This window comes from Erinaceus europaeus, unplaced genomic scaffold, assembly GCF_950295315.1.
Source record: "Erinaceus europaeus unplaced genomic scaffold, mEriEur2.1 scaffold_275, whole genome shotgun sequence".
Classification (NCBI taxonomy): Eukaryota; Metazoa; Chordata; class Mammalia; order Eulipotyphla; family Erinaceidae; genus Erinaceus; species Erinaceus europaeus.
In genome coordinates this window covers 59,246-68,472 of record NW_026648162.1, presented here as the reverse complement: position 1 = coordinate 68,472, position 9,227 = coordinate 59,246, and the positions used below count along the sequence as shown (strand labels likewise).

The 9,227-nt window shown below is 41.5% G+C and overlaps 1 pseudogene; it reads right to left on the bottom strand.

The window, feature by feature from the left end:
• Positions 1-6,688: 6,688 nt before the first annotated feature.
• Positions 6,689-7,458, bottom strand: LOC103120568 (mitochondrial genome maintenance exonuclease 1-like; annotated as a pseudogene).
• Between the last annotated feature and the right edge of the window lie 1,769 nt (positions 7,459-9,227).

The window sequence follows — 9,227 nt, the reverse complement described above, 5'->3', positions numbered from 1 at the left end:
CTTCTCTTCTCTTCTCTTCTCTTCTCTTCTCTTCTCTTCTCTTCTCTTCTATTCTCTTCTCTTCTCTTCTCTTCTCTTCTCCTCTCCTCTCCTCTCCTCTCCTCTCCTCTAGTGAGAGAGGAGGAGGAGAGAAAGAAAACCAGAGCATCACTCTGGCACATGTGCTGCCAGGGGTTGGACTCTAGACTTCATGCTTGAGAGTCCAATGCTTTATCCACTGTACCACTCCTGGACCACTCTGTCTTTTTTATCCCAATTTCTATCTGAAAGGAAAAGAAGAGGGCAGCCTGGAGAGCTTAATCCCTGATGGTCACAATAAATAAATAAATAAATAAATAAATGTGAGTCTTCTGAGAATGTATGGGAGAAACCATGTCCCCAAAATCTTTGAGGATAGATTTTTTTCCCCCACCCAGCATTCTGTAAGATGGTGCAGTGGATAAAGTGTTGGACCTCAAACATAAGATCCTGAGTTGGACCTCTGGCAGCGCCTATGCCAGAGTGAGGCTCTTTATCCCTCCCCCACCCTCTCTTTCTCATAAATAAGTAAATATTTTAATAAATATTTTATTTATTAGCTAATGAGAAAGAGAAGAGAAAGAAAGAACCAGACATCACTCTGCACATGTGCTGGCCAGGATTGAACTGGGGACCTTATGCTTGAGAGTCCAGCTTTATCTATTGCATCACCTCCTGGACCACAATAAGTAAATCTTAAAAAAAATTTTTTTTCCGTTCAAGAAAAATGGCAAGAAGGTCTAGGATGTTTCTAAGAGAATGATCACAAGAATGGATCAGAAGACAAAAAAAAGGAACTCAAAAGTGCTAGTTGATAGAATGGACAAGGGAGTTGGGTGATGGTGCACCTGGTTAAGTGCATGTTACAATTATCAAGGACCCAAGTTCAATCCCCAGTCCCCACCTGCAGGGGGGAAGCTTCATGAGTGATAAAGCAGGGCTGCAGATGTCTCTTTCCCTCTTTTTTTTTTTTTTTAACCAGAGCACTGCTTAGCTCTGGTTTATGGTGGTGCAGGGGAATTGAACCTGGAATTTTGGAGCCTCAGGCATGAAAGTCTCTTTACATAACCATTATGCTATCTACTCCTGCCCTCTTTCTCCCTCTCTATCTCCCCCTCCACTCTTGATTTCTGACTGTCTCTATCCAATAAATAAATAAAGATAATAAAAAATAATAAATAAAAATGGACAAAACAGGGGCCCTATTCAAGAAGTCTGAGATTCCCAAACAGACATGATGGGCCTAGACCTCAAATAAATCCCACGCTCCATTGTTACTGGTCATCTCTATCAGGAACAACACAATAGACCCCTTTGTGGGCCCCCATAGGACCTTGCCCTCAACTTGGATCAGTAATGGTAGAGAATGTTCCATCCCCCAAAGGGAGGCTGGACAAAATACTCTATGCTACACCTGAGGAAGATGGGTCCTGAAATTGGGGCAGGTTGGAATGTTCCTACTCATGACCACAGAATATGAGCTCAGATCTACAGGGATGCAGAGGTCACATAGGCTTCTAAGTTGAATATGGGCCCCATATCACATCAGATTGATGGGGTTTACAGTAAAAAATATTTATACACTTTTCCCATATTTGGGAGCTACTCTCTTCCCTGATCCAGATTTCTGGTCCTTTTTCCAGCCATGACATCATCTCTCCAGACAATAACTTGGGTCCCTAGTGGGGGTTGTATTGTTATATAGAAAACTGGGAAATTTTATGCATGTACAAACTATTGTATTTACTGTCAAATGTAAAACATTAATTCCCCAATAAAGAAATAAAAAAAAATAACTTGGGTCCACCTATGCATATCAGATTTCAGGCTCAGGGGGAAAAAAAAGTAGTATGGCCACAGGCCCTTTGGAATATAACTAAAATATGCCTACTAGCTATTTACAAAACAGAGACATCCCCCCCCCCAACTCTTCATCTGCACTATTCCAGCATTTAGGTTCATGGTTAGTCAACAACATGTTTGGCTTTATATGTTAACCCTCTTTTCATCCACCAGGTTCCAGATGCTAACATGATGCCAACCAGACTTTCCTGGACAGACAACCCCACCAATGTGTCCTGAAGCTCCCATTCCTCAGAGCCCTGCCCCACTAGGGAAAGAGAGATACAGGCTGGGAGTATGGATCGACCTTTCAACACCCATGTTCAGCAGGGAAGCAATTATAGAAGCTAAACCTTCCACCTTCTGCATCCCACAATGATCTTGGGTCCATACTCCTAAAGGGATAAAGAATAAGAAAGCTATCAGGGAGGGGATGGGATACAGAGTTCTGATGTTGGGAATTGTGTGGAGTTGTACCCCTCTTATCCTATGGTTTTGTCAATGCTTCCTTTTTATAAACACACACACACACACACACACACACACACACGGACAAAACAATAGCCAGAAGTCCTTATAAGATCAAAAATGACTTCCATGGTAATTTTCAGATAAGTAAACTGGAATGAGAAGGCATTTTGGCATTTGTTGTCTAAAAAAATGAAATGTCTAGATAGATTATCTTTAGTTTTTTTAAAGTTATGTTTAAAATATTTATTTTATTTCTGATGGAGACAGAAACAGAGAGGGAAGGGGGATAGAGAGGGAGGGGGCAGGGGTAGATAGATAGCATAATTATTATGCAAGGAGACTCATGCTTGAGGCTCCAAAACCTCAAATTCAATCCCCCACAACACCATATAAATCAGAATTAATCAGTGCAGGTGGAGACTGGGAACTTGAACCAGGGTTCTTGTGCATGTTAACAGGTGTGTTCTACCAGATGTACCACCAACCAATCCCAGGATAGGTTACATTATGGTGATAAGATTCTGATGATGATCAAGATCCATGGATGATAATAGACATGGGAAGCCGTGTGGAATGGAGAAAATTGGCATTGACTCTGAACGAATCAAGGAAATTGAGAACCCAGAATGTAGGCTGGCTGTTCAGATTGCAGAGCTGAGGTTATCAGAGAGGGGAATGGTCTGAAAGATGCAGGGGTTCAATAGACTGATAGGAGGCTAGTGATACTTTGGTGGTAGTGTGTTAAAATATGAAGAAGTGTGAGATTGTACTTTTTTAATTTTTTTACTTAAGAAAGGATTAATTAACAAAACCATAGGGTAGGAGGGGTACAATTCCACACAATTCCCACCACCCCATCTCCATTTCCCACCCCCTCCCCAGTAGCTTTCCCATTCTCTATCCCTCTGGGAGCATGGACCCAGGGTCATTGTGGGTTGCAGAAGGTAGAAGGTCTGGCTTCTGTAATTGCTTCCCCGCTGAACATGGGCGTTGACTGGTCGGTCCATACTCCCAGTCTGCCTCTCTCTTTCCCTAGTAGGGTGGGTCTCTGGGGAAGCGGAGCTCCAGGACACATTGGTGGGGTCTTCAGTCTAGGGAAGCCTGGCCGGCATTGAGATTGTACTTTCAAAGGTTATATAGTTTGTGTTTTCCTTTACCTCCTCTACCCCCCAGAGCACTACTCAGCTTTGGATTACGGTAGTGCAGGAGAATGGACCTGGGATCTGGGAGCTTCAGGCATGAGAGTCTGTGTGCAAAACCATCATGTTGTCTCCCCCACACAGGCTATATAGTCTTGTAAAGAAACATTATCTCCAAAAGAGATGGCTTAGTTATGTGGGTACTGATGCCACACAGAAAGGTAATTGGAAAAGAGAGGGAGACTTGAATGATAAGCTGTAAATCAGAGAATGACAAGTCATGACCAAAAGGTTGGGGACTCGTAGAGAATTTTGACCTGGTGGCTTGTGATACCCCCTACTCCCTGTTTTAGCTCTGGCACAGAAGCTATGCCTGGCACACAGCAGTCATTCAAAAAGTATTTGTTGAATAAATGAGTGAATAAATTTATTTTTTTAAGAGAAGCTGAAAAATAAGAAAACAAAGCAGAACTTGGACTGGGTCTGGTGTATTGCACCAAAGTAAAAGACTCTTGGGTAGAGGGGAGGGTTCAGGTCCTGGAACATGATGGCAGAGGAGAAACTAGAGGGTTGCACCTAGAATTATTATGTGGAAAACTGAGAATTGTTACACATGTACAAACTACTATATTTTACTATTGACTTTAAACCATTAATCCCCCCAATAAAGAAAATTTAAACAAGAAAACTAATGGAGGGGGGAAAGCATCAAAATAAGGGGGCCAGGTGGTGACACACCTGGTTGAGCACACATATCACAAGACACAAGGACCCAGGTTTGAGCCCCTGGTCCCCATGTGCAGGGGGAAAACTTTGTGAGGTGAAGCAGTACTACTTCAGAAAGAGAATCTTTCTGTCTCTCTCCCTCTATTGCCTCCTCACCTCTCCATTTTTGACTGTTTCTATCCAACAAATAAAGATAATTTAAAAAGAAAAAGAAAGAAAAACATCAAAGTACACTACGTATCTAGTCCATGCTTTTGCCTAAACCTAGAGACAAGCCAAGCACAGTTGCATCGTGAAACTGACAGGGCTGGATGGAGAGTCAATTCCAAATTATAAAATGGTGTACTCTGGAGGTCACAAACAGGAGAGAGGTTCTAAGCCTGGGTGATTAGTTGGTGATAAAAATGAGAACTTTTAGGGGCCAGGTAGTGGCACAGTTAGTACAGTGCATACATTACCATGTACAAGAACCTGGGTTCAAGCCCCTGAGCCCCACCTGCAGGGAGGAAGCTTCAAGAGCGATAAAGCAATAATGCAGGTATCTGTCTTCCTCCCAGCCTTTTGTCCCTCTCAACTTCTCTCTGTTGCTATCAAAAAGGGAAAAACGAGAAATTTGACTAAGAAAAACGAAAATTCTAAATTAAGGGCCTGCAAAATATCTCATCTGGATAATGTGCTGCTCTGCCATCAGTGTGACCGAGGTTCAAGTCCAGCCCTTACTGTATTGAAGGAAATTTTATGCTATGGTTTCTTTTCCCCTTTCTCTGTCTTTATATAAAATAAATAATGGTGATTGGTAAGAGGGTTATAAAAAATATTTGTTAAATTTTTATTTATTTTTTATTGGATAGAGACAGAGAAACGGAAAGGGGAGGGGAGGTAGAGAAGGAGAGAGACAGAGAGATACCTGCAGCCCTGCTTCACCACTCATGAAGCTTTCCTCCTGTAGGTGGGACCATGGACTTGAACCTGGGTCCTTGAGCACTGTACTGTGAGCGCTTAACCAAGTGCACCACCACCTGGTCTCAGAAAAAATTTCTTTACTCATCATAGCCATTCAAATGTTAAAAAACTACTGTAATAGTCTAAGCAGGGCTGAATGTATAACTAAGAGTATCTGGAAAGAACAGGCAAAGTATGAATTATGTAGCATCATTTTGACAAGTGAACTACTGTGTTATTGTTTGTTTGCTCTTGTTTACATTTACTTTACAAAAGTATAATTTTTGTTTTACATCTTTGTAGTCTATTAGGGATGTGGCTGTGTCTGTGGACTGGCTTTATTCAACATCTGTTTCATTCTCACAATAGGGTGCTTTCCTGGAATGCAGAGACTGAAAACCTTAAAAGTACAGTTTCTTCTGAAACTCTAATTTCATTGGGGGGAAGCAATGATTTACAAGACAGTTATTGATCTATGGATATCTTTGCTGGTAGGGTTCTGAAAGAGAATTCAGTTCCTTCAGTCAAATGTCTTTAGCTGGGACCTAAAATGAACTGAGTTTACAGGGAGCCTTTGAGGCATCTGTCTTACCAGTCCTAAGGGTCTAAAGGAAAACTATTTTGTCTAGACCTGATATCAGAGGAGAGGGTTTTCTAATTTGTCAGGTAGTTTCCTGAGGTGGAAGAGGTAGCATGACCCAGAATTAGTGGCTACTATAGTCAATCCTCATTCAGCAGATATTTTCCTGTTCTCAGTAGGAGCAGCCCAGTTCTGCAATACAGTTCAGAGATTTTTCTTGGAATATCAGCCTCGATTGTTTCTTCAGTCCATCTAGCAATATTGTAAGCCACTTAATACCTTGCATTTAATCTCTTTCTGCCTGAATGAGTGGCTCTCATTTCTGTGCCATTGAACCTTAACCAAAGCTGGGGGCTGGTAATTACTACATAACTGACAAAATGATTTATTACTAGGTAGATCATTAGAATGCAGATGTACTTTAATATTTATGAAATGTAATTACTCTATTGTCAGGGAGATCCAGTTTCAAGCAAAAATATGTGCTCCTGTGACAATCTGTACATTGATGTAGAAAAAAAAATGCTACAAATTTGAATTCTATTGAAGTACTCTCATTGCTTGCCAGTGCTATCAGGACTGTGCTTTACATGCAATGAGATTCTACTAGATTTAAACTAAGAGAAAATTAATTTATATAAGAATATAGGTCCTGTCATAGAACCCAGCAACAAGAATACAGCTGAACCTCAGGAATGGTTGGGAGTTAAAGGTTGCAGTGATATTAAGAACCTACAAGCCCCCTCTTGACGATTCCCACCATGGCATCTCTCCAGACTGTTAGCTTCATTCTTTCTCACTAATATCTTTCTCTGCATCTCAATTGGCAGATGAAACAAAAAAACTATACCTCTATTTACATAGCTTCTATTTAAGATGTCAGATGGACTGGAGCTGAAGAGTCTAAGACTCACTTCCAGAATCTCCAGGAGAGACTAAATAGCCTTCTTTAGTCAGGTGCCCAGTTTAGCCAAGTTGCACAGCTCCAAAGGATGCTATTCTCCTTGTTTTTATTTTTTGGTGTTGAACTGGGGACCTTGCGCTTGTGCAGCTTCACTGCTTCTCTCTCTCTCTCTCCCTCTCTCTCTCTTTCTTCCCTTCTCCTTTCTCTGTCTCTCTCCTTACTTTCCTTCCTTCTTTCTTATTTCTCTTTCTTTCCTTTTATTTTCCTTCCTTCTTTCTTTCTTTTTTAATATTTTTATTTATTTATTTTAAGATTGAGAAAATTACTTGAAGTATATTCTGCAAAGCCATCCTTGCCCAGTTCCATAATCATCCACTTTCTTCACCTCTCCAAGTAGAAAAGTTGTTCTGGTATCATGGTCTGCTGAAGGACCCGGGTCACATTTGGTATATTCTTTTGCAAAGGTATTTTCAAAGGGGTTGTAGGAGAGCATGCTGCATTTGGTTTCATGGTTCTTTCTGGATTGAAGAAAGGAAACCAGTTCCATGCAATTGTTTCCTCATCCTCCTATGGTGGTTTGTACTTACAGAGTACAAACTTTACTTAGAGTAAAGCATCTTCCTCAAAAAATGTATCTGGAGTCCAACCATGGCCTCTGAGTGACAAGATAGACCAGACTAAATTAGAGTACTTTTCTTGATCCACTTCTTCATAAGGGTTCACTTTTTTCTTCTGGTCATAGTAATAAGAGGAAGTGGACCCACATGTGGGGTTGATTTTATAGACAACTCCTTTAAACTTCTGAGCTGCCTGCAGATGGTCTTAAATTCCTTCATCTTTAGATTCTTTTGTCACCTCCTGTTGGTCTGCTTCTAATTCTGCTTCTAAGACCCCTTCTGCTTTGATCATCACGTTAGGTTCGCTTGCATTGCTTAACGCTGTGGTCTATTTACATAATCATTGTTTTGTTTGAGACCTGCACTGGTTTAATCCCCACTGGTTCTCATTCTTTTTCCACTCCGTCCCCTCTCCTAGTCACATCCTGCTTTCCACCGTTTAATCCCCACTAGTTCATGCACTTTTTCCTTCTCCCCACACCCCCACTTCCTCTTCCTGACACTTCCGCCTCAGGAGATATAAAGGACAGGATTTTCTAATGAATAGAGATTAGATTGATTGCACTGCTTCTCACTCTCAATAAAGATTGAACTGCGTTCCCAGCTCAGCCATGAGTTCCTGGTTGTCTCTCTCCCACCCGAGAAGCTAGTCTGGCATTTGGCGCCTGAATAGGGACCGGCATATGGCACACCAATGTGGGATCTAACCCGCCTATCCCCCAGATAAGTATATGCCGCTTGGCTACCTGTCCGCCATGGGCTGCCTTCCTACTTATGAAGAAGTTTCCCAAAGTCTCTACTCTTTCTTAATGAAACAGTTTCTCTGTCTCTGGAACATTTTGCTCTGGGCCACACTTTGGTTCCTTATGACCGTGATCGTAGAGCTTGGGAGATGCGTGGAGATTTCCCCTGGGACTTTCTGGACTCCCTTTTCCATGTTCCCATGGAGAAGGACTACTCTAACTTGCAGAGTCGTATCCAGTACCTTGGCAGTCCCCAAGAATGGAGACACGTGGTTAGTTCTACCCTCCTGATTTGATTCTTTCTTCGATGGGAAGACGTTTTTAAAAATGGGTGCCTGCAGCAATCCCGCAGGAACAGTCAGAACTACCATAGCTGGAATTTTGGGGCCTTTTTTGAAGTAGGACGCCCTCTGGAGACTCATAATGTGACAAAGCGGGGGAGTCAGGCTGTAGCACAACGGGTTAAGCACATGTGGTGCGAAGCACAAGGACTGGCATAAGGATCCCGGTTCAAGCCCTGGCTCCCCACCTGCAGGACGGCCGCTTCATGAGGGGAGAAGCATGTCTTCAGGTGTCTCTCTTTCTCTCCCCCCTCTGTCTTCCCCTCCTCTCTCCATTTCTCTCTGTCCTATCCAACAACGATGACATCAACAACAACAATAATAACTACAACAACAAGGGCAACAAAAGGGAAAATAAATAATAATAATAAAAATTTATTAAAAAATGTGACAAAGCAGGATCTAAATAATCTGGTTCAAAGTGCCTTAAAAAAAAAACTCCCTACTACTTCTCTCCCCTCCCCACTCTCTCCAAATATCTTAAGTTTGCTGTCTAACCCCTCTGCTTTCAGTTGTGTTTCGTAAGAGTGATTTGAATGACTGAATTTTTGTATGACCCATTTTGCTCTGAGTATTCTGAAATTTAACTGACTTTACAAAAGAAAAAAAAAATACTGGACGCAGCCATGATTTCTGGAGATGTCCAAAAACAATCCAAAAAATCTGTTTTTTTCTCTTTTGATTTTTTTTTTTACATCTTGGCATAAAAGTGAAACATGTAATCTTGAAAACTGTATGAGTATGGGCAGGGTGGGTTGCTCAGTGGTTATGCTAATGATTCTCATGCTTGAGGCTTCTAACCATGGTTCTTCTGTTTACCTTTCCACCTTTCATTGAGCTTAAACTGTTTAAACAACCTTAAAACCATAATATAAAGGACTTCCAAAATTATAAAGATACTTAA